Here is a 25,744-nt window from a genome sequence, read left to right as displayed (position 1 = left end):
TTGTTTACCAACAGAGCAATGCCGGCCCTCTGCCTTCCTGCCAACCCTTTCAATAAAATGGGCATCCTTGGACATTAAGCTCCCATGTATAATCTTTCAGCCATGATTCCAAGATGCCTACAACATCATACCTGCCAATCTGCAACTGTGCTGCAAGCTCACCTACCTTACTCCATGCACAGTGTGCATTTGGATACAACACCTTCAGTCCTGTATTCACCCTTTTCGGTTTTGTCACGCCATGCTTAAGCTTTTGATTCCTAACTTTGTCTGTGGTCTTACCAACATCTGCCTCCACAACCTCTCCGCTAACTGTTCTGGCACTCTGTTTCCCATCCCCCTGCAATTCCCCATCATGCAGCATTAAATAACCTTTCTGCTACAATAGTAGTCCCCCTCCAGTTCAGGTGCAAACCGTCCCTTCTGTACAGTCCCACCTTCCCTGGATGAGAGCCCAATGATCCAAAAACTTATGCCCTCCCTCCTATACCAACTCCTTATCCACATATTAAACTGTATAATTTCCCTTGTTTTGGTCTTACTAGCATGTGGCATGGGTAGCAGTCCTGAGATCACAACACTAGAAGTCCTGCCTTTAACTTAGCTCCTAACTCCCTGAACTTCCTATTCAGAACCTCATCGTTCATCCTACCCATGTCATTGGTACCAATGACTTCTGCCACTTCTTTACCCATTCTCCTAAACCAAGTCCGTCTGCAGCCTCCCTGCTTCCAAACACCATTAGCCGCTCCATCTATCTTCGTTTTGTCTGCAAACTTGGCCACAAAGCCATCAATTTCTTCATCCAAGTCATTGACATATAATGTAAATGTATCAGTCCAAACATGTTCCCTTGCAGCATACCACTAGTCACTGGCAGTCAACTAGAAAAGGCTCACTTTATTCTCATTCTTTGCCTCCTGTCAGTCAGCCAAGCCTCTATCCATGTTGGTATCTTTCCCATAATACCATGGGCTCCTATCTTGTTCAGCAGCCTCACGTGTGGCATCTTCCCGAAGACCTTCTGAAAATCCAAATAAACAACATTCACTGACTCTCGTTTGGCTATCGTGCCTGTTATTTCCTCAAAGAATTCCAACAGCTATGTCAGGCAAGATTTCCCCTTAAGGAAGCTATGCTGACTTCGGTCTACTTTATCAAGTACACCGAAACCCCATCCTCAATAATCGATGCCAATATCTTCCCAAACACTGAAGGCAGATTAACTGGCCTATAATTTCTTTTCTTCTGCCTCCCTCCATTTTTAAAGAGTCCAGTCCTCCAGAGCCCTTTCAGAATCTAGTGCTTCTTGAAAGATCATTACTCGTGCCTCCAGAATCACTTCAGCTAACTCTTTCAGAACCCTGGGGTATAGTCCGTCTGGTCCAAGTGAGTTATCTACCTTCAAACTTTTTAGCTTCCCAAGCACCTTCTCCTTAATAATAGCAATGACATTCACTTCTGTCCCCAGACACTCTTGCAGTTTTGGCATTCTGTTAGTCTCTTACTGTGAAGACTGACATAAAATACTTCTTTATTTCGTCCATCATTTCTTTGTCACCCTTGCTACTCTACTTCTGTAGCACCATTTTCCAGCAGTCTGATATCCACTCTCGTCTCTCTTCTAGTCCTTATATATCTGGAAAAAAAACTTTTATTTTATCAGATGGCTTACCCTCAAATTTCATTTTTTCACTCTTAATAGCTTTTTTGTTGCCTTCTGTTGGTTTTTAAAAGCTCCCCAATGCTCTACCTTCCCACTATTGTTCACTATAATATTCTTTCTCTTTTGCTTTTATGCTATTTTGACTTCCCTTACCACCCACGGTTGCCTTCAGCTTTGGGGTATATATTTCCTGTGCCTTCCAACTTGCACCCAGAAACTCCAGACTTTGCTGTTCTGCTGTCAGCTCTGCTAGCGTCCGCTTATCAACTTTGGGCAACTGCTCCCTCATGCACCTGTAATTCCCTTTTACTCCCTGTTAGTCTGATAGATCCAATTATACCTTCTCCTCGAACAGCAGGGTGAATTCTATCATATTATGATCTCTGCCTCCTTAGGGATTCTTTACCTTAAACTCCCTAATCAAAGGAGTTGTTGTGGAGTGAGATATGGTTATGCCAACAGACACAATCAGGAATCAAAGGTATGAGCACGGTGGGACTAATGTTGTGAGCTGTGTATATTTCAATGCAAGGAGTATTGTAGGAAAGGCAGATGAGCTTAGGACATGGATCAGCATGTGGTATTATGACGTTGCAGCCTCTAGTGAGACCTAGTCGCAGGAAGGGCAGAACTGGCAGCTCAATATTCCTGGGTTCCATTGTTTTAGATGTGATAGAGCAGGAGGGATTAAAGGGGGAATTGTGGCATTACTAGTCAGGGAAAATGTCACGGCAGTGTTCAGTCAGAACAAACTGGAGAGTTCATCTAGTGAGGATCTATGGGTAGAATTAAGGAGTAAGAAAGGCATAATCATGTTAATTGGTTTACATTATAGACCACACAATTCTGCAGGAATTAGAGGAGCAAATTTGTAGAGACATTGCAGACTGTTGCAAAAAACATAAGGTTTGATTGTAGGTGATTTTACTTTTCCACATATTGAATGGGACTCCCATACTGTAAAAGGTCTGGATGGAAAAGAGTTTGTCAGATGTGTTCAAGAAAGTTTCCTTCATCAGTACATAGAAGTCCCAAATAGAGAGAGTGAACTAGATCTTCTATTGAGACAGGGCAGGTGACAGAAGGGGAACACTGTGCAACTAGTAATCATAATCCTGTTAATTTCAGGGTAATTATAGAAAAAGATAGGTCTGGTCCTTGGATTAAATTCAAAATTTGAGAAAGGCCAATTTTGAGGGTATCAGAAAGGATTGGGTAAGTCTGGACTGGGACAAGTTGCTTTCTTGCAAGGGTGTAGGTGGTAGGTCATCGGCCTTCAAAATTGAAATTCTGAGAGTGCAGAGTTTGTATGTTCTTGTCGGAATAAAAGACAAGGATAACAGGTTTAGGGAATTTTAGTTTTCAAGAGATATTGTGGCCCTGATTAAGAAAATGAAGGAGGTGCATAGCAGCTGTAGGCAGGCAGGAACAAATGAGGTACTTGAGGAGTATAAGAAATGCAAGAGAACAATTAAGGAAATCAGGAGGGTTAGCAGAAGGCATGAGGTTGCTCCAGCAGACGAGGTTAACGAGAATCCTAAGGGCTTCTAAAGGCATATTAAGAGCAAAGGGATAGCAAGTGACAATATTGGTGTTCTGGATGTTCGGAGTGTTAATCTGTGCATGGATTTGAAAGAAGGGGAATTTTAAATGGATATATGCATCTGTATTTACAGAGGGAGATGGACGTAGATTCCATAGCTGTGAGACAAAGCAGTAGCGAGGCCATAGACTCTATACAGATTATAGAGGAGGAGGTGTTTGTGGCAAATTAGGGTGGGTAAATCCCCAAGATCTGACAAGATAGTATTTCAGAAGACCTGTCCTGAGCCCAACATGTAAGTGCAATTAAGAAGAAAGCACAACAGCGCTACTACTTTAGGAGTTTGTGGGAATTTGGCATGACATCAAAAACTTCTATAGATGTGTAGTGGAGAGCATATTGACTAGTTGCATCACAGCCTTGTAAGGAAACACCAATGACCTTGAATGGAAAATCATCTAAAAAGTATTGGATATGGCCCAGTACATCATGGGTAAAGCCCTCCCCTCCATTGAGCATATCCACATGAAATACTGTTGCAGGAAAGCAGCATCCAATGTCAGGGATGCTCATCATCCAGGACATGGTCTCTTCTCACTGCTGCCATCAGGAAGGTAATACAGGAGCCTCAAAACTCACACCACCAGGTTCAGGAACAGCTTTTACCCCTCAGCCATCAGGCTCTTGAAAAAAAAAATTCACTTGCCTGATCATTGAAGTGTCCCCAGAACCAAAGAATTCATTTTCAAGGACTCTTCCTCTCATGTACTCAATATTCATTGCTCATTTATTTCATAATAATCTTTCTTGCCTTTCGTATTTGCATGGTTTGTATTCTTCTGCACTCTGGTTGAACGCCCAAGTTGGGCAGTCTTTCATTGATTCTGTTATGGTTATTATTCTGTATATTTATTGTGTATGCCTGCAAGAAAATTAAACTCAGAGTCGTATATGGTGAGATATGTGTAGTACCTTGAAATTTACTTTGAACTTTGAGCTTTGAATCAGGACTAAAGCAGTGTCTTTAGAATCCCTTGTGTTAACATTTTTTATTAATGATATTTTGTTTATTCTTTGTAATTCAATGTGCTTCCACCAATTGATTTAGAAAACATTAGTTTTTGTAAATTTTTAGTCATTAGGGGTTTAGGTGATTTTTAGTCGTCATGAGTTTAGGTGCTTTTGAATATCAGACACTTTCAGAAACAAGAAATTAACAACATAGGCATAGCAGGGGTACTTAAACTGGATCTCACACTAGACTTAATTCAATCACTGCTGTTAGATAAGACCTTCTCACTCATCTCTGAACACATCGATCCATCTTGAGGATGATGAAATTGAAATTCTGGAGAATGTGGAATGTGGCTGCTGATTATAGGCAATGGGATCTATTGTGTTTTGTAACTTCAAAACATTGAACTAATTCAAAGGAAGACACAGGAGTCCAAAATACGAGTCTAACTTTGAGTCTGCTTTAAGCGAGGCGGGCACTTATCCTGTGGTAGCGCGATGACATATGCAATTAACATATTTTACATATAACCAGTAATTAATTAGTTAAATGAAAAAGAATGTTTAATCAAACAATATATACACAATTACTCAAATATTACTGAAATATGAAATACACCAGATCCACTCAGAAGAATCTGACACAAAGGTGTTGAGATCCAGAACAGCAGTGAAACTACTTCTCTACAAATTCAATGTGTTGGCGACGGACTTGCAAGCAACTTTAATAAATCAAAAAATAGTGTTTACAGAATGTTTCTCATTCACTATTTCCACAGCTCTCCAGAGCCCTCTAGTGGAGTTATAGGAAACACTCATACTGACTCCATTTAATTCAAAATCTTTATTGTCATTCCAACCATACATCAGCTCTGCAGGGCAGAATGAGACAGTGTTTCCCAGGGGCAAGTGCAATCATAACAAAACAAACGCAGCAATAAATAGTAAACACAACAATAAATAGTAAAACACAACAGCTACATGTCGGTTAAAATCAAGTTATAAGTGTCCAGTGCAAGTTAAAAGGGTCCAAAGCAGAGTCAGGTAGAGCAGCTATTTAGCAGTCTGACTGCCAGTGCGAGGAAGCTGTTTAGTAGCCTTGTGGTTTCTATTTTATAATAAAAATTATAAAGGCTTATATTATATTGAAAAACCTTGATTCTAAAATTTTTTTTTCATTGGCAGAATATATAAAAGTGAAATTATTTTATATTCCAATGCATAAACACCATTAAACTGGTTGAGTGAGATGTTTGGTCTCTCCAGGTGGAACCATTGGAATGATCATTAGTCCGATTATCTGAAATAGATTAATATCACTAAGGTACCTGACATATTATCAAAGTCAAGCAATTGATGGTGTTGTCAAATTAAAAAAAACACAGAAATTCCTGGGAATAGAAAACTCGGAAAATCTGTTGAAGAAATATAATCTTATATGTCACTTCAGCTTCCTTTTCCACAGGTGCTGCCTATCTTATTGAATTCTTCCTGTATTTCTTTTCCATCATCCTGGTTCATTTGTGGTTGGTAAGTGAGCACTGCATAAGTTTGTTGTTGTTAATATTCAGGTGGAGGATTGGAGGATGCAAGTCTTTCTACAGTTGGCCGAGTCAGCGGGGACTAGATGGTCCACCTGACCTGTATCTGTGCTGTCGTACTTCATGACTCTAACTTAACAAGGTGCAAGTGAGATGGTAAGTAGAACACTGCAAACAGATTAGATCTCCTTGTTTAAGGATGGGTACACTTGTACTTTGGGTGATGGAGTGGAGATACGAGGAGTGATTGATAAGTTTCTGGCCTAAGGTAGAAGGAGTCAATTTTACAAAACCTAGCACATTTATTTTTCAACATAGTTTCCTCCTACATTTATACACTTAGTCCAGTGGTTGTGGAGCATACGGATCCCTTCTTTGTAGAAATAGGCGTCTTGGACCTCCGGAAGTGGTCAACAGCATGGGGTGATTGATAAGTTCGTGGCCTAAGATGGAAGGAGATGAGTTATTAACTTCAAACTTTCTGCATAATCACTCAAAGAGTTGAACTGCATGTGCATGCAACGAGAGCTGTATAACTCATCTCCTTCTACCTTAAGCCACAAACTTATCAATCAGCCCTGCTGTGGACCTCTTCTGGAGGTCCAAGATCCGTATGCTCCACGACCGCTGGACCAAGTGTGTAAATGTAGGAGGGGACTATGTTGAAAAATAAATCTGCTAGGTTTTCTAAAATTAACTCCTTCTACCTTAGGCCATGAACTTATCAATCACCCTCGAACGGTGTGTCTCTACCAGAGGAGGGGTAAGGCACTCCTTCCCTCCACTAGCCTGCACGTCACCCTTGGGCAAGGTGTGGCACCTGCTTAGCCTCTCCCACGATCAGGGTCACATGAAGCCATGGGAGCAGGTGGTGGATGGTCGTATGAGTAGCTGGTGCATATCTCAAGTCCTGCTTATATGACCACTGATGCCAGGAAGACAATCTCTGTAGAGTATTGACAGTGGCTGGAGTCACCCGTCTTGTAAGGACACTGCCCAGAAGAAGGCAATGGCAAAACACATCTGTAGAAAAATTTGCCAAGAGCAATCGTGAACACAGAAAGACCGTGATCGCCCACATCATACGACACAGCACATAATGATGGTGATGTTTCTTGGACTGAAGGCAGTGCAAAAATGTTCATTAGCTTGATACCTGGGATGAAGGGGTTGCTTCATAGAGAAAAGCTGAACAATTTTTATCTACACTCATTGGAATTTCAAAAAATGAAAGTGATCTTTTTTATAATGTATAAGACCTACCTTGGCATCATGTATTTGGAAAGGATATTCTCAATGTGCAGTTGTTGTTTCAGAATAAGCAGTTGTCCTTTGCAGATAGAGAAGAGGGGAAAATTCTCTCTCAGAGGATTGTGAGTCTTTGGAAATCTCTACCCAGGAGAACAGTGGACACTGAGGATTTGAATATATTAAAGAATGAACTGAACATATGCCTTGGTTCATTACAGAGGAAAAGATTACAAAGAATAAACCAAGGGCAGCTGAGCCATGATCTTATTGAAGAGGCTTGAAGGGACGTGTGCATATATAATCCTGCCCCCAGAATGGACCACACTACCTTTTCCGGTGGCACCGACTGGTATCCATTCAATTGCTGCTAGTGCCTCAGAAAGTTTTGCTGTGTTAAAGACACTTCACAAACAGAGGCTGCGAATATTGTCACAGATGTCTGTGTACTACCCAAGGGGGGAAACGTTGACTGATTCAAAAACAACCATTTCAATCATCGATTCTTCAAAACCAGCTTGATTCTTTTCTTCATTTGTCTCCCCTAGGGCAGGGGTTCCCAGCTTAAAGTTTCACAGGCCCCTTGGTTAATGGTGGAAGTCCACGGCATAAAAAAGATTTGGAACCCTGCTCTAAGGGATCTTAACATTCACTTTACTGTGATGGAAATGTTAAACTCCTATAAACCTTTTTGCAAGTAATAAATGTGAAATTTAAACCATAAAAGAATCATGCAGTTTATCAACAACCATCGATGTACTCCAGGGCTTATGATGGACATAACACATCAAAAAGAGTGACTCAGAGTGAACTCAGTGATTTAATTTCTACAAGGTGGAGAATAATATTCCCAATTATGGCTCAGTAGTATCAACATAAAGTAATTTGGTGACAGGGGATCTAATATTTATTTCATTTTTCTTTTATTTGGAGGTACAGCATGGAATAGACCCCCTCTGGCCCTTTGAGTCATAGCAGCCAGCAACACCATGGTCTCTGTTGTGGACTGAGAGTGTGAGGGGGCAGGGAGAGGGGAATCATGGTTGGAAAAAGGGGAAGGGAGTGGGGAGGGTGTGAGAAGCACTAGAGAGACATTTTGTAATGAACAATAAACCAATTGTTTGGAATCAAGTGACCTTTCCTGGTGTTTCAGGACTGGGTGTTTCTACACCTACGTTACCACCCCCTACCCTGGCACTGCTCTCCTGCCACCTGTCTCACAGCCCTCCTGTGGCACACCACCATCGCCATTCCCAACATCCTTCAGTCCCACCAGATTTACAAACTTGTTCTCTGCTCCACGTGGACAAATACAGTACTGAGCCAAAGTTTTAGGCGCCCTAGCTACATACAGTGCCTGTAAAAAGTATTCACCCTCCTCTGAAGTTTTCATGTTTTATTGCTTTACAACAGTGAATCACGGTGGATTTAATTTGGCTTTTTTGACACTGATCAACAGAAAAAGATTTTTGTGTCAAAGTGAAAACAGATCTCTACATCATAGAAACTCCTTACAGGCAACAGTGGGATATGCATCTAGGCCGGGGGTCGGCAACCCGCGGCTCCGGAGCCACATGTGGCTCTTTTACGTCTGTGCTGCGGCTCCCTGTTGCTTTGGGAAATAATTGGTTGTGGCGACCCTTTTCCTGGCACATCCGAACCTGCTCACAATTAGATAGCCTACGGGGGTTTGCGAGCACAGAGCTTTGGAGCCTCTGCGCCGGGGGGGGGGGGGGGGGCAGGTTGAGGGAGGCTTAAAAGTGAGGCTGAAGATTTCGAATAAAGTTTTTTCCTTCGACTGCAGTTACCGACTCCGTGTCGTAATTTTAGCGCTGAGTGTAGCACACCGCTACATGGTCAGTATTTAATTAAAATGTATTTTATGTTAGTTTGTTAGTTTTTGAAATGTAAATCTAAATTTGAAGATTATGGTGATCTTGTACAATCTAAATAAGACGTTGTGGCGACCCATTTCCTGACACATCCGAACCGGCTCACAATTAGCCAGCGTTCAGGCTAAGGGAGATAGCCTACGGGGGTTTGTGAGTACGTGTCTTTTGCAGCATCCGCGCCCATGGGGGGGCGGGTTGAGGGAGGCTTAAAAGCAAGGCTGTTTAGTTCGAATAAAGCTATCTTTGACTGCAGTTTACTGACTGCGTGTAGCACACCTCTACAGCGTGTTTTTATCGCTGGCTGTCCAGAGGGGAGGTGCTGAAACGCTTTGTCGCGTGTCTGGAAGAAGTGAAAACTTTCCTGGGCAGCAAAGGGCTCAACTTTCCTGAGCTAGAACAGCCAGAGTGGCTGGAAAAGCTACACTTCATGGTAGACATGACAGCGCACCTGAACACGCTGAACACAGCTCTTCAGGGGTAAGGACGTACAGCCCTGCACATGTTGGAGGATGTTTTGGCATTCGAGCGCAAGTTGACGTTGCTTGCCAGAGATTTACAGAAAGGCACATTGTCTCACTTCCCCAATTTGAGAGAGTTCAAACAAGGTCACGACATGATAAATTCGGAGTATTTACATTCTGCAATCATCGCAATGCAAACATCGTTTGGGAAACGCTTCTGTGAGTTCAGAGAGGAAAAAAACACATTATCCATCCCGGTCACTCCCCTAAGCATCGATCCATCCCTACTGAATACGACTGCATTGTCAGGTGTGAGTCAACCTGAACAAGTATGATAAATATTTTAATTGCCTATTATTTTACGTATATTCATATGTTTTCATTGTTCAGTGAAATAGTCCTTTTATTTTTCAGGTTGACAGCTGGCTGACGTTATTTTTGGTTTGCTGCTGGCGGCAAATTTAAGTTTGGCGTTTTTCATAAATACAAGAAGGACTCAAATAGACGTTGAGTATTTTACTTAAAAATAACCTTCAACCCAACGTCTTTTTTTCGGAGTTCAAAATGTTTTTGTTGCATGCAGAAATGTAATTTCGTTTTCTCTGCAGGAGTTCATCAATTTCATAAATGCAACACATTATAGTTTGTTTATACATAGCATAAAGAAAAAACAAAACGTTGTATGCAGTGTTATTTCATTTTAAATATCAAACGGGTTTTGCGGCTCCCAGTGTTTTCTTTTCTTTGGGAAACGGGTCCAAGTGGCTCTTTCAGTGGTAAAGGTTGCTGACCCCTGATCTAGGCCCAGCCAAATCTTTGTCAAATCTTTCTCAAGGTACTATCTTGTATCAAGTATCTGATCTCTCTGTGAAGCAGAGACAGAAGATTTATTCAAAATGGGAAATCATGACTCTGGTATTAATGATATGGGGTTTTCACTCCACTCCTTGATAAAACCAATCTTATTTCTGTTTTCTTCATTGCTCTTTCTTTTAAGTGTTCACTTTCTTTGAACTTTTACAAAGTATATTTGTTTTCTTCACATATCTTGGTTCCTTGCTAATAAGGTTCCTCGGTTTGCTTCATTTCTCCCTCTGGTTGACAGAGGTGGAACGTGAAGATCTGGGAGGTGTTGCAGAAGAGGCTTATGAGGGTTTCTCTTGGGCTGCAGGGGTTCAGACTGTAGTAGCTGGGACTGTACCCTCTTGATATGAAAGAGGTTAGGTGGAGAGTTAGGTGGAGAGTGATTGAGATACAAGATTATGATATGTTTTGATTGGTTTACACTATTTCACTACTTTTTCTCTTTTTGCACTACTTCTTTAATTTTAATTAATTCAACTTCATATATTTCCCATAATATACATTTTTTAAAATTATTATGCATTACAATGTACTGCTGCCACAAAACACCAAATTTCAGTATATACGCCGGTGATATTAAATCTGATTCAGATTGAGATTCTGGATAAATAGAGAAGCTGTTTCCACCATCAGGTCATTTGGGGACTCGAGGACACAGACTGAAATGATAATCGGCACCAGGAAAAAGCACTTTCTGCAAAGAGAGAAACAATGCTCTGGAACTTGGTGCCAGTGGTAGAGGTAAAGTCAATCAGAGATATTAGACCATAAGACTAAAAGACATGGGAGCAAAATTAGGCCATTCATTCCATTGAGTCTGCTCCACCATTTCATCATGGTTGACCCTGGATCCCACTCAACCTCATACATCTGCCTTCTCGCCATATCCTTTGATGCCCTGGCCAATCAGAAAACTATCCATTTCTGCCTTAAATATACACACGGATTTGACCTCCACCACAGTCTTTGGAAGAGCATTCCACAGATTTACTACTCTCTGGCTAAAAGAATTCCGCCTTACCGCTGTTCTTAAGAGTCACCCCTCAATGTTGAGGCTGTGCCTTCTCGTTCTGGACACCCCCACCATAGGAGACATCCTCTCGTCTAGTCCAACATTCATTTGGTAGGCTCCCATGAGATCCCCCCACATTCTTCAAAACTCCAGTGAGTACAGGCCCAGAGCTGCCAAATGCTCCTCATATATTAACCCCTTCATTCCCAGAATCATCCTCATGAATCTCCTCTGGACTCGCTCCAATAGCAATACATCCTTTCTAACTGCAGACAATACTCTAAATACAGCCTGACTAGTGTCTTATAAAGCCTTAGCATTATATCCTTGCTTTTATATTCTATTCCCCTTGAAATAAATACCGATGTTGCATTTGTCTTCTTTACCACAGACTCAACCTGTAAATTAACCTTCTGGGAGTCTTGCATGAGGACTCCTATGTCTGTCTGCATCTCTGATGTTTGAACCTTCTCTCCATTCAGAGAATAGTTCACACTATTGTTCCATTTACCAAAATGCTTTATTATACATTTCTCAACACTGTATTCCACCTGCCCTTTTTTTGGCCATTCCTCCAATTTGTCTGTCCTGCTGCAATCGCACTCCTTCCTTAGCACTACCTACCCCTCCACCTGTCTTCCTATCATCCACAAACTTTGCAACAAAGCCATCAATTCCGTTATCCAAATCATTTACAAACAATGTGAAAAGTAGCAGTCCCAATACTGACCCCTGAGGAACACCACTAGTCACTGGCAGTCAATCAGAAAAGGCTCCCTTTATTCCCACTCACTGCCTCCTGCCTGTCAGCCACTCCTCAATCCAGTATCTTCCCTGTAATGCTATAGGATTCTATCTTGTTAAGCAGCCTCATGTGTGTCACCTTATCAAATGCCTCCTGAAAATTTGAGTAACTGACATCCACTGACATCCTTTGTCGATGCTGCTTGTTACTTCCTCAAAGAACTCTAACAGATTTGTCAGGCTAGATTTCCCTTTACAGAAACCATGCTGACTTTGACTTATTTTATCATTATCTCCAAGTACCCCCAAAACTTATAATTAATAATGCACTCCAAAATTTTCCCAACTACTGAGGTTCAGCTAACTGGCCTATAATTTCCTTTCTTTTGCCTTCCTCACTTCTTAAAGAGTGGAGTGTCATTTGCAATCTTCCAGTCCTCTGGGACCATGCCAGAATCAAGTAATCCTTGAAAGATCAAGACCAAAGCATCCATTATGTCTTCAGCAACCTCTCTCAGGACTCTGGGATGTAGTCCACCTGGCCGAGGTGACTTACCCACCTTAAGACCTTTGAGTATGCATAGCACTTTTTCCTTTGTAATAGCAATGGCAATCACTCCTGCTCGCTGACACCCATGGACCTCTGGCACATTACTAGTGTCTTCCACATGTATAATGGAAATGTATAATAATGCATTTTGATAAATGGAACAATAGTGTGAACTATTATCTGAATGGGGAGAAGGTTCAAACATCAGAGGTGCAGACAGACATAGGAGTCCTCATGCAAGACTCCCAGAAGGTTAATTTACAGATTGAGTCTGTGGTAAAGAAGGCAAATGCAACGTTGGTATTTAGTGAAGTCTGAAGCAAAGTCCCCATTAAGTTCATCTGCCATTTCTTTATCCCTCATTACTACTTCACCAGCATCATTTTCCAGTGGTCCGATAAGTACCAACCCTGACCTCCCTTGTACTCTTTATATAACTAAAAAAACTTCTGGTATCCTGCTTTATATTATTGGCTAGCTAGCCCTCATATTTCATCTTTTCCTTCTTATAGCTTTTTTAGTTGCCTTTTGTTGGATTTTGGAAGTTTTCCAATCATCCAACTACTCATTCACTTTTATGCTCTTCTATGCCCTTTCCTTGGCTTTTATTTAAGTCCTTAACTTCCCCTTGTCAGCCCTGGTTGCCTACCCCTGCCACTTAGAACAACTTCTTCTGTGGGACATACCTATCCTGTGTCCTGTGAACTATTCCCAGAAACTTCAGCCCTCTTTGTTCTGTCGTCATCCCACCAGTATCCTTCTCCAATCCACCTGGACAAGCTCCTCTCTCATGCCTCTGCAAATCCCTTTATTCCATTGCGATACTGATAGATGTGACTTATACTTCTTCTCAAATTTCAGTATGAATTCAATCATATTAGGATCACTTCATCTTAAAGGTTCCTTTACATTAAGCTCCCTAATAAGATCGGGGTTATGTGGGTTAATACCCAATCTAAGATGGCCTTTCCCGAGTTGGCTCAAGCACAAGCTGTCCTAAAAAGCCATATCGTAGCATTCAACCAATTCCCTCTCTTGCGATCCAACATCAACCTGATTTTTCCAATCCCTTGCATTTTGAAATCCCCCATTACAATTGTGTTGTTACCCTTATTACGGGCCTTTTCCAGTTCCCTTTGCAAACTCAACCCCACATCTTGGCCACTATTTGGAGGCCTATATATGATTCCCATAATGGTTTTTCTCACGCTTGCAGTTTCTTAACTCCACCCACAGATTCAAATTCTCTAACACTATGTCACCTCTTTCTAAAGATGTAATTTCATCTCTTACCAACGGAGCCACACCATCACCTAGGCCTTCCAGCCTGTCCTTTCGATACAAAGTATATCCTTGGATGTTAAACTCCCAAATATGGCCTTCCTTCTGCCACAATTCAGTGATGCCCACCACTTCATACTGACCAATCTAATTCTGCCATAAGTTCACCACCTTATTCGAAAAGTTATGCACATTTACTTCAGTCCTGCATTCTTCGCCCCTATGAATTTTGCCTCTTGTGGTATAACTTAATCCTTTGCTCTGTTTACATTTGTACCCAACCACTGGCTTATCCGCCTTACACTCATCTACTTGTAAACCTGCTGACTCATCCTCAGCTCTATCATACTGATTCCCATTCCCCTGTCATATTAGCTTAAACCACTCCCAACAGTTCTAGCAAACATTGAAATGGAATTGGATAGAGAAGATAATACACAAGACCATGGAAAAAGAGTAGGGTAATGGAATTGAATACTTTGCTCTACAAGATGTGATTGCTCGTTCATTATGGGCCATATTGTATGGAACTCAATGCATTGTTCTACAAGATATGTTCATTCATTCGTTATGTGCTGTGTCATATGACGTGGGTAAATATGGTCTTTTCATAACCACAATTGTTCTTGGCCAGAAGCAGTTTGCCATTTTCCTCTTCTGTGCAGCGTCTTTACAAGACGGGTGACCCCCTCCAATATCAATACTCTTCAGAGACTGCAAAAACACAAAGTGCTGGAGGAACTCAGCACATCAGGCAGCATCTACAGAAAAGAGTAAGCAGTCAACATTTTGGGGCAAGAGCATTCTTCAGGACTTCATGTTAGTCTCTTCAGAGATTGTCAACCTGGCATTAGTGGTCACATAACTAAGACTTGTGATATGCATCAGCTGCTCTCATAAGAACATCCACCACATGTTCCCATGGCTGCACGTGACCCTGATCTGAGATTGGGGGGGGAGGGCTGAGTGCTAGGCAGGTGCTACACCTTGCCCAAGGGTGACCTGCAGGGTAGCGGAGGGAAGGAGTGACCACCTCCTTTAGTAGAGATGTATCTGCACTCCTCCACAAGAGGTGTACATCACTGAATTTACTTTGGATTTATGGTACTGTACATCCCTGGTTATAACCCGATTTTACATAAAAGACATTTGGTCAGATACATGGATTGGAAATGTTTAGAGGGATGTAGAGCAGGTAATGCTACCACCACAGGGGTGGGCCCTTTGGCCAAAAACTTTGTGTCAAGATAATTAAATGCATAACTAAAATGTTCCCTTCCACATACACGATGTCTGTATCCTTCCTTTTTCTGTGCCTTAACCTGATGTTCAATTTCAGGTGACATTTGGCCTTTCGACTCTGTTCTGTTATCCCACTCTTTCTGCACGGCCATGTGTGTTATTTTCTCCATACATCCCATTTTATGGCTCCGACTGTCTTTGTTTCCTCCACTGGCAACAAATTCCAGTGTTTCTTTCTTTACTTCTCTCTCTCTCTCTCTCGCACACGCACACACAAAATATATTTTTCCTCAATCTCCCTTGTGATTTTTAGTCCTTTCACTTCTGTCCTCAGGTCAGAATAAGAATTGGAATTGGAATCTGAATCAGAATCAGATTTATTATCACTGACATACTGTACATCATGAGATTTGTTGTTTTGCAGCAGTAGTGCAGTACAATACATAACTATAAATTACAATAAGAAATATTATTAAAAATAAGTAAGTAATGCAAACAGTCGTGAGGTAGTGTTCACGAGTTCCTGGACTATTCAGAAATCTGATGAGGGGGGGGTGGGATGAAGCTGTTCCTAAAACTTTGAGTGTGTGCCTGTTCCTCCTCCCTGATGGTAGCAATGAGAAGAGGGCACATCCTGGGTGTTGGTGCTCCTTAATCACAGATGCCGGATTTTTGAGGCATCACCTTTTTAAAGATGTCCTGGATGCTGGGGAGGCTAGTGCCCATGATGGAGCTGGCTGAATTTGCAACTTTCTGCAGATTTTTCTGATCCTGTGCAGTGGCCCCTCCATACCAGACAGTGATGCAACCATTTAGAATGCTCTCCACAGTACATCTGTAGAAATTTGCTAGAGTCATTGGTGACAAAGCAAATCTCCTTTAACTCCTAAGGAAATATACCAGCTAGCATGCCTTCTTCATGATTACATTAATACCTTGGTCTCAGGAAAGATCGTTAAAAAGGGCAGATGGAAGAGTATATGGTCATGCATTTTGCTAGAAGGAATAAAGGCTTGGTCTATTTTCTAAACAGGGAGAAAATTCAGAAACCAGAGATGCAACAGGATTTGGGAGTCTCAGTGCACAATTCCCTATAGGTTAACTTGCAGACTGAGTCAGTAATGTTAGCATCATTTCAAGAGGACTAAGATATAAAAGCAAGGATGTAACGCTGAGGCTTTATAACACACTGGTCAGACCGCACTTTAAGTATTGTGAGCAGTTTTGGACCCTTATCTAAGAAACGATGTACTAGCATTGGAAAGAGTCCAGAGGACTCTGTGAATGAAAAGGTTAATCTATGAGGAGCGTTTAATGACTCAGGGCATGTACTCACTGGAGTTTATAAGAGTGGGGGGGATCTCATTGAAACCTATCAAACATTGAAAGGCCTAGATAGAGAGGAGGTGGAGATGATGTTTCCTATGGTGGGGAGTCTAGGACCAGAGGGCACAGCGTCAGAATAGAATGATGTCCCTTTAGATTAGAGATTAGGAGGAATTCCTTTAGCCTGAGGATAATTAATCTGTGGAATTCATTGCCACAGACGACTGTGGAAGCCATGTCATTGAGAATATTTAAAGCAGGGTTTGATAGTTTCTTGATTAGTAAGAGTGTCAAAGATTACTGGAAGGAGAATGGAGTTGAGAGGGATAATAAATCAGTAATGATGGAATGGCTTGATGTGCTGAATGGACTAATTATGCTTCTATGTCTTATGGTCTTATGTTGACACCCAGGAACTTGAAGCTGCTGACCTTTTCCAAAGCTGACCCCTCGATGATAACGGGTGTGTGTTCCTTCGACTTCCCCTTCCCGAAGTCCACAATCAATTCCTTCGCCTTACTGATGTTGAGTGTAAAGTTATTGTTGTAAAACTACTCAACTAGCTGATCTGGCTCACTCCTGTCCAACAAAAGCTGTTTCATCAACAAATTTATAGATCCCATTTGTACCCTGCCTAGCCACACAGCCAAAGACGTAAAGAGAGTAGACCAGCAGGCTAAGCATGCATCCTTGAGGTGTGCCGGTGCTGATGGTCAGCGGGGAGGGGTTATTACAATTCTACACTGACTCTGGTCTCCTGATGAGAAGTCAAGGATCTCTTTGCAAAGGGAAATATAGAAGACCTCAATCTGCTGGTAAGTAAAAGACCAGGCATTGTCTTACCTATGGCTTTATAATTCAAACCATTTTATCATTTTATTGTTAAGTTCTAATAAAAATACTCATTCTTGGCATGATATACCTTTAACTTTTTTCTGTTTGTGATGGAAGTCAGAACCTGAAAGCTTAGTTTTCTTTCTCCACAGAAGCTGGCTCTCCTACAGAACATTCTTGCCATTTATTGCTTTATTGTAACTTCAAGTGGAAATAGTCTCTTCTCTTCCTGAATCCTGATGAAAGGTCTTGGCCTGAAATGTTGACTGTATATCCCTCTCTTTTGAAGCAGTCTTCCTTGCTGAGTTCCTCCAACATTTTCTGTGTGTTTCTCCTCTGTTCTTAGTCCCAATTTTACCCCTTGACTATGTTTCCATTATAAGCACTTACCTAGTTCGATCTGAAGTGTTGTGTGTAGCCTGGCTTCTATAAAAATCAGAAAATCTCACATCCCATAGCCATCTGTTGTGTGACAGCGACTCAAATTCACTGATGAAGTTGTGATGCTTATCACTGACTTTGAATAAATCTGCCATCTATTACCCAGAAAAGGAGTCCTTCGTCAGTTCATGGAAAACCCGCGACTCTGGTACAGTTTGAGAATCAATTACAATCAACAATTCTTCTAGTTATTGAAAACGGGAAGTAAAACAAAAATCACTTAAAGGCTTTACAGAGCATGACATAAAAAACAAACAAGAGATTAAAATTCAACCTGACAAACTACTTACAGGGGCCAGTTTATCAGGTGCCTCCTGTACCCAATAACGTGGTCACTGAGTGTGTGTTCATGGTCTTCTGCTGCTGTAGCCCGTCCACCTCGAGGTTTGAAGAGCTGTACATTCAGAGATGCTCTTCTGCCGATCACTATTGTAACCCTGGTCGGTGTTCCTGTCTCCCTGGTTCACTCTGACCATTCTCCTCTGACCTCTCTCGTTAACAAGACGTTTTCACCAACAGAAATGGATGTTTTGCAACAGATACAAAATTGCTGGAGGAACTCAGCAGGCCAGGCAAAGAGTGAACAGTCGATGTTTTGGGCCGAGACCCTTCATTAGGACTGGGAAAAAAGATGAGAAGCATTTTGCCTAAAAGCATCAAACAGCACCTGGACCACAGCCCTCCAGACCCCTCCCATCCATGTACCTATCTCAATTTCCCTTAAATATTGAAATTGAACTTGCATCCAGCACCTGTGGAGTGTGGCAGCTCATTCCACACTCTGACCACCCTCAGGGTGAAGAAGTTCCCCATAAACATTTCAACTGAACTCATGGCCTCTAGTTGTAGTCTCACCCAACCTCAGTTGGAAAAAAGCCTACTTGTTTAGAAAACTAGAGTGCTACGAGTAACTCTATGTAATTTCTAAAGTAAGTGCATGTTTGGCACAGCATTGTGGGCCGAAGGGCCTGTATTGTGCAGCAAACACGAGGAGATCTGCAGATGCTGGAAATTCAAGCAACTCACACAAAATGTTGGTGGAACACAGCAGGCCAGGCAGCATCTATAGGGAGAAGCACTGTCGACGTTTCGGGCCGAGACGTTGACTGCTCGTTTGCACGGACGCTGCCCGACCTGCTGAGTTCCACCAGCGTGTTTGTACGTGTTGATTTGACCACAGCATCTGCAGCGTCCTTTGTGTAAACTCCAACACTTGAACGACTCACCACTAGAGGTCAGCAAAGCACCGACTAAGAAGGCGTCACTCCCGATTAAAAAATAGTCTTCACTTCAGGCACCCGTGAGAAAAGCCGATTTTATATGGACTCTGAAAATATATACTTTAAATATGTTGTCCTAAAAACAAAAGAAATCATCAGGCTCCCAAATAAAATTATGTGAAGTGGTTATATGACAACATAATTTAGACGTGTGGTGATCGAACCGAAATCTCATTGCAAAGTTATATGAATTATTTGGAAAGTTATCAAACATTGGAAAATGCATTGCTCCGATTGAAGGCATCAAGCCAAAATAATGGAATAGTTTGTGTTGATCGGAAATTTAGCATAATGTAAAAGTTTGCAGGAAAAGTAAATTTTTGAAAACAAATTAAGTCTCCCCAAGTTTGACATTCTGAAGACGTAGCGTGAAAAAAGGCGAAAAAGAAACCGCAAGAAAGTAGTGAAAGAAACTTTCCTTAAGAGAATCTCTCACAAATCCATTCCCGGGTTTCTGAAGTTCCGTCTTTGGCAACGAATTGCTCCTGAGGAACAAATGATTGGGACTCACCAGGGGAGAAAGAGGGAGTCAAATCAGACACACACACACAACTTCTGTGACTGTTGTTTTACTGGTCAGAGCTGTGAACTAGTGGAACAGAGAGAGGGGGGGGGGGGCAGAATAAGAGTAAAGAGGGAGGGGAAAAAAGTTTGGGACTTTCCCTCTGCCCTCGCTCTTTGCAAGCCGAGTTGGGAGGAAAGTCTTTTTCTCCCGCGTGTATCTTGTCTAAGGAGTCACAGCGCAGGCAGACAAGCCAACGGCGGTCTCAACTCGTCAAAGTCCGCCACTGAATTCAGTGCCTAAAGTGCACACTCTCTCAGAGGCTGTCTCCTGGATTCCTTCGCTATACTTCAGATCTTTTGGGAGCCTCAGTTTTGACGTGTGGACATTTGATTTTTTGGCAGCGAATTTTTGCTGATAACGGTTTCAGTATTTTTTTAAAAAAAGGATCTTCTATATGTAAGGTTCTTATTTGGGTTTCCCCCATTTAGTTATTTCTTGCCGTTTGAAGCCTTTCAGCTCACGCACACGGACCAGATTATCCCCAAAATCTTCACTGCTAACCAGGTAAAGTGTTGAATTTTGCCCACTCTAAGGATCCCAGTTCTGTGCGGTACCTGTCTGCGTTAACTGTATTTTATTAACTGTGAGTTACACCTAACACTGCTCAAACTTATGACATTTGGTTCCGTTGTTTTTTTAAACTTTTGTCGCTTATTGACTGGTTGGGGGTGGGGTGCGGAGAGGAATTGTGATTCTCGGCAGACTGACACTTGTTGGAGGGTGAAAAATCTCAGAAAGTTTACAAACACACCGTTGTTCGTTCATGTTCCCTTCCCAACCGCTGTCTCCTTTTGTCGCGATTACCTTTTATGGAATTCCAAATATTTCTTCGTTCTTTGCAACCTGATCCCATTTTTGACGAGTATTTTGTTGAGTGCCGGGCGCCAGTCTCATTAAGGAGTTGAAGTCGGGAGGTGGGGGTCGCGGAAGCCTGTTTCTCCCCCAGTCTCCTCTGAGTCGGGTTGGTGTTCAGCGGGATGCTGGCTGGAAGGAAGGGGAGGAATGCTAGATGGGCCACTTCATTAACTTTTTCTTGTCGTTGGTATTCTCTCTTCCAATTCCACCTCTACGCGTGTAGTTTCACGCAAAGGTTAATCTATCCTTGTATAGCTTGGTGAGGAGGCGCTTTCTGTGTTTTAAGGAGCTCTGTGTAACAACTTTAGAGCCCGAATTTTCATTCCCCCACCCCAAAGTAACAGTTCATCGCTGAACTGGGAGTTTACGAAGCTCCTAATAAATTCATTTCCCAAAAGGAGTAAAACTATTTTAAATGATCAAGTCCCTCACCTTGTACTGGAACTAATTCCGGGTCTTGCCTTATTAGAGCAAACGGATTGTAACCGCACGTTTTCTTGAAATCGGAAAATGCGGGTCTGCAGCTGTTTGCTCTTGCTGGCGATGCAAACGGGTGAGTTTTTGCCCCTTGAGCTGAGGGGGGAAACTCCGCCGACCTCAAAGGGAGAGTGCTGACTGAGCATCGCCGAAAAGTGACTGCTGACTTTGTCTACTTTTGCAGAGCAATGTCGCCGCAGTAACTAATATTGGTTGTTTCTGTGTTTGTTTTATTTTTTCCCTTTTATTTAAATGATCTTAGACAGGGCAGGATAGTAGCTGACAAAGTCGTCCAGGGCAGACTGAGATCTTCACAGCGTATTGTTAAAATTCTTTGTGATCCTTCCAGAAATGGTTCAAATCCAAATGACGGAGGCACAAATTATGCTTAGAAGCCTGCCAGAACTTTTACTCGGAAGATATCTGTATTTTTGAGGAGGGGGGAAAAATACTTCTGGATTAATTGCATGAAAGCTTTTTCCAGAAACTTTGTAACCTTGAAACGATCCAACTGCTCCTATGTATTGGCAGGAGTTTAAATTGCTGTCAGGCTTCTGTGGGTTTTCAAATCAGTGTGCAGTTTTGGCTGGCAGGAAAATCATTCGGCACTGCATTACCTTTTTAAGGTTAAAGTATTTTAATCAAGCTTTATTGGGCAGTCTGTGTAGCACAAGGTTTTTGAGTAAACAGCTGTTCCGTGTGAACGCAGAAAGAAATTACCAGTGTATTATGTACAAATATAGTTGTCTGAATTACAGATAAATTTTCTGCGGTGTAAGGCCAACTTGCAATGGGAATTCTATAAAGTCAAATAACATAGAGCCATCTTGCTGATTTACTCCTAATCAGTCTCGTTTTGTAGAAAGGGTACACTAAACGGGACTAAGGTTCATCAGCCAACTTTCAACTCAGTGCCCACAGAAACATCAGGCAACAGGGTAGTAAAAATTACCCCTGATACCAGTGTTTACAATTTGTGATGTACTTTTTTTAAAAAAGTTTATGATCTATTTAAGGCAATTTGCATGACTGATGGTTCTTACTGCCACAGAGGTATTTTAAATGCTCATGCTTTCGACATGTGGAAACACTGGTTTAGTTACCTTGTGAGCCTGAAAAGGTTGGTGCTTTTCTCAGTTATATATATATTTAGTCTTCAATAAATCCCCCATTACCTTTTCTGCTTGATCTGCAGTCTATGTGTTGTCACATCTTACAGTCAACTTGGAAGTTAAGTACCAACAAGTTCTGAGTGGCAAGGCATCTGTCCCACTGCTGCCTGTAAGGAGTTTGTATGTTCTCCCCGTGACTGCATGGGTTTCCTCTGGATGCCCCAGTTCCCCCAACATTCTAAAGACATACTGGTTAATAGGTTAATTGGTCTTACTTCCTGTCCATTACACGGCTGGGGCAGCAATCCCCCATCTCCGTCTGTCTGGAAGGGTTCTTCATTGCTGTTTCGTAACCGTCAGGATGGTTGGCCCTGAGCTGAACCCTCGGACCTGAAAGACCAGTGGACCACACTTCATCTGGCCTCTACCCATTGACTCATGTGCATGGGTGACCCTACCAAGAGCCAAAGCACAAAACCCTGACTCCAGCCAGCATAGTCCTCCAGGTCACTGATGCTCACAAACCGCAACAAGGCTGTGATCCTCTTGGAGGAGGTTAAATGGTCACATTATAATTGGGCTAGATGGGTCTGTTATTGTGTTGTATCTCTAAATAAAAATAAATTATTATTGATGTACAGTGCAGACTTGAGGGACTGAATGGCCCATTCTGTGCCATAATGATTCTTTGACCTCAAGCAAGCTGCTATAGCAGCTGAGTTGCTCCTTTAAATGGTATCCTTGTATATTTAAAACAGGGGTTCCCAGCCTTTTTATTTCATGGACCCCTACTGTGGACCCCAGGTTGGGAAGCCCGGACTTAAAGGGGGGATTCTCAAGTACCCTGAAAGCTGAATTCACTGTGTTACATTGATCACCAGAGAGGTATTAAATTTTACTCTGACATCTGGGGAGTTAAAAAAACAAGTAATTAAATACATCTGGAAAGGAAAGCTTTTATCACAATGTTGACCATGAAGCTACCAGATTGCTAAAAAAAATTAATATCCTTCAAGATCTCGAGGACATCTATCAGCCTTAGTAGGCCCATCATATGACTCCAGATGTGCAGAGGGATAGGGGATTCTCAATTGGCCTTCAAAATGGTGCAACAGTATTATCAATTCAGGAGGAGCAGCAACTGGTGGGCCTGCACGTATTCCCAGTAGCTGTGGGTGTACAGTGGGCAAGGAACCAATAAAAATGAAAGCACATTACAACATGCTGGAGGGAACACGGGCACCATTTCTAGTTGTTAAGTCTCCCAGGACAGTTTCTTAACTGGTTACGCAACCATACAGTTATTGGAACGCTCTGCCAAAGTTGCAATAAACCCTAATAGATTGTCTTCTGGGCTTGCAGTGCGGAGGACAGATCATATGTGGCCTTTGGTCTTATTGTTCTATGAATTTAAAACTTAAGTTTGGCGTGCAGTTTTACATCAGGAGGCTAAGAATCTAATGACACGGTGAAAACTTGTTTCAATGTATTTTGGAGAGCAGATGTACTGATATATTCATGAGTGATGTGGTCAATTAGTCGTGTGATGTGGCTATGCTGACCTGCACTGGCACTGGGGCTGTGGCGACCACACTGGCATTGTGGATCAGGGGAGTAACACTGGATTAGCGATGTGCTGAATGACATGGGTATGCAGTGTGCAGGTGGGCACACTGGGGACCTCATGACTGGCAGTAAGTTGGACTGCATCACGGAGGACAGGGATGAGGTGACTGATGGAACTGGGGAATGCAGTGATAGTGAATTCCTCTGGGGACATGCTGACTAGCAGCAGCTCAGGTGACTGCAACTTCACTGGGAACGCGCTTCCTGGTAGCAGCTCAGGTGATGCCCTGTCCGACACTGGTACCAGGGGTGTTGTCTCTGACTTTAACATTTTGGAAGTAGTATCTGATACTGGGATTGCGTTGTGGGTATGATGGGGATATGGTGACAGAAACTAGTACTGGTGATGTGCTGCTTGGTGCTAAGATGATGGATGTGGTGGTTGATACTAATACTGGTGATGTAATAACCCATACTAAGCACTGGTAATGTGGTGACTTCTCATTGCTACCATCAAGGAGGAGGGAATGAGCCCTGAAGACCCACACTCGATGTTCTAGGAACAGCTTCTCCTCCGCCATCAGATTTCTGAACGATCCGTGAATACTACCTCACTACTTCACTCCCTTTTTGCACTGCTTACTTACTTTTCACATTTCTTGTTGGAACATTTTTACGTCTGGCACCAGTACTGTGCTCTGAAACGACAGATGTCCTGACGTGTGTCAGTGATGATTCTGACGATCGATCGGTTGGAGATGAGCTCTGCAAGAACTATGTTGACTGGTGCTGGAGCTAGGGACCTCTCGGGGAGGGAGTGGGGACAAGGTGAGGGGATCACTGGTGATTTGGTGCCAACATCATGCACATTGGTTCACTTTCACAAACCAACAGTGATCACTGGGTCTGCAAATGGTTTTAACATTGTACTCTTCTCGGAAAGTAACTGAAAACTGATTTTATTTTCAGGCAGTACTGTCTCTAATTGTATCTTAGGGAGGAATACATCACTATGAAACAAATAACTGTAAAAGCAGCTTCTTTACCAACAAAACTTAATATCTGCATTAAAGTGTCATTTTGTGATGCTTTTGATATGGGCACCACTTATTTCTTGCTGTGGAAATTAGCATATGAGGCGCATTTTGATGGTAAATAATGAAACCTTCTCTATCTGCACTTCCAGTGCACTAAGCAGAGTTGAGTATTTTGAATTTTAACTCTGATTATAAATATTCCGAAGTTTGTACTTGCATTTGAGGAATGCAATGGTTAATTGATATATATAATATGTGTGTGTATGTGTATATATAGATATAACTCGAATGATTTACCTGGAAGCTATCATTGCTGGAATTGCATTTAAGAAGAACACTTTAACTATGTCAGGGTTTCCAACTGTTTTTATGCCATGGACCAATACAATTAAGCACTGAGTGTTTAAAAAGACTACTTACAATCCCAGACATTGTAGGCATCTTTAATTATTTTCAGGCATGTCAGTAAAGGTGCTGTAACGTCTTTTTAATATCATTGGACCTTTGACCCCTGGCTTTGAGCTCACTTGTCCTTCCATATCGTTTCATTGACCTCTCCATATAAGTGTCCTCTGTCACGATGAGCGTTGACAGATGACTGAAGCCAGGTGCGGAGGAATGACAGGCTCTCACGTTGAGATAGAAACAAGAGTTTATTGATTGGAACTCCAACTGAACTTCGGTGTCTTGACTGAGTGACACCACGAGCCAAACCATTCTCAAAAGAAACAGATGCAGTCAGTCACCCACCCATCCCATGATGAGTGCTGAACAGGGTCCACATTAAATAATCACAGAATGCAGAAAACCTGAGCCAGTCACAATTAACTTGACAGCATTAAACAGAAAACACAAGGACTTAATGACTGTCGTTAAGACAAGAATTAACAAACACAGGTATAAGGCCAAAAGGGCTCATGACATCATCAATCTGTTCCCAAGCTAGCAAGCTACATCTCCCCCCAAGAGAGAAGTTAGTCCTGTTACCAGCTAATGTGTTTGCCCAGCATTGCCACTTCGGACAAGGACCCAGTGGAGTTTCCTTGCCTTTTATCGCCATTTCTGAGGTTATCTGACCTGAGACTGAACTCTCTTCAATGAAATGCTGGGGAACCTCTAACAGGTTGAAAGTTGTTTACCTTGGTCTGCAGCTAGTTGGAAAGTAACTTGGGATTTATTATTTTAGAAAAGAA

At 42.1% G+C, this 25,744-nt stretch overlaps 1 protein-coding gene across 1 annotated transcript in view; it reads left to right on the top strand.

Moving 5' to 3' along the window:
- Nucleotides 1-19,561: 19,561 nt before the first annotated feature.
- gli2a (GLI family zinc finger 2a) overlaps nucleotides 19,562-25,744 on the top strand; it is a 514,880-nt gene continuing 508,697 nt past the window's right edge. Inside the window, exon 1 of the mRNA XM_059970323.1 lies at nucleotides 19,562-20,008. The gene's annotated coding sequence lies outside the window, so the exon portion shown is untranslated. The remainder of the gene's footprint in view (nucleotides 20,009-25,744) is intronic.

The sequence above is a fragment of the Hypanus sabinus genome, chromosome 5, assembly GCF_030144855.1.
Source record: "Hypanus sabinus isolate sHypSab1 chromosome 5, sHypSab1.hap1, whole genome shotgun sequence".
Taxonomy (NCBI): Eukaryota; Metazoa; Chordata; class Chondrichthyes; order Myliobatiformes; family Dasyatidae; genus Hypanus; species Hypanus sabinus.
The sequence above is the reverse complement of the archived record's forward strand: the minus strand, read 5'-3'. Positions and strand labels throughout refer to the sequence as shown.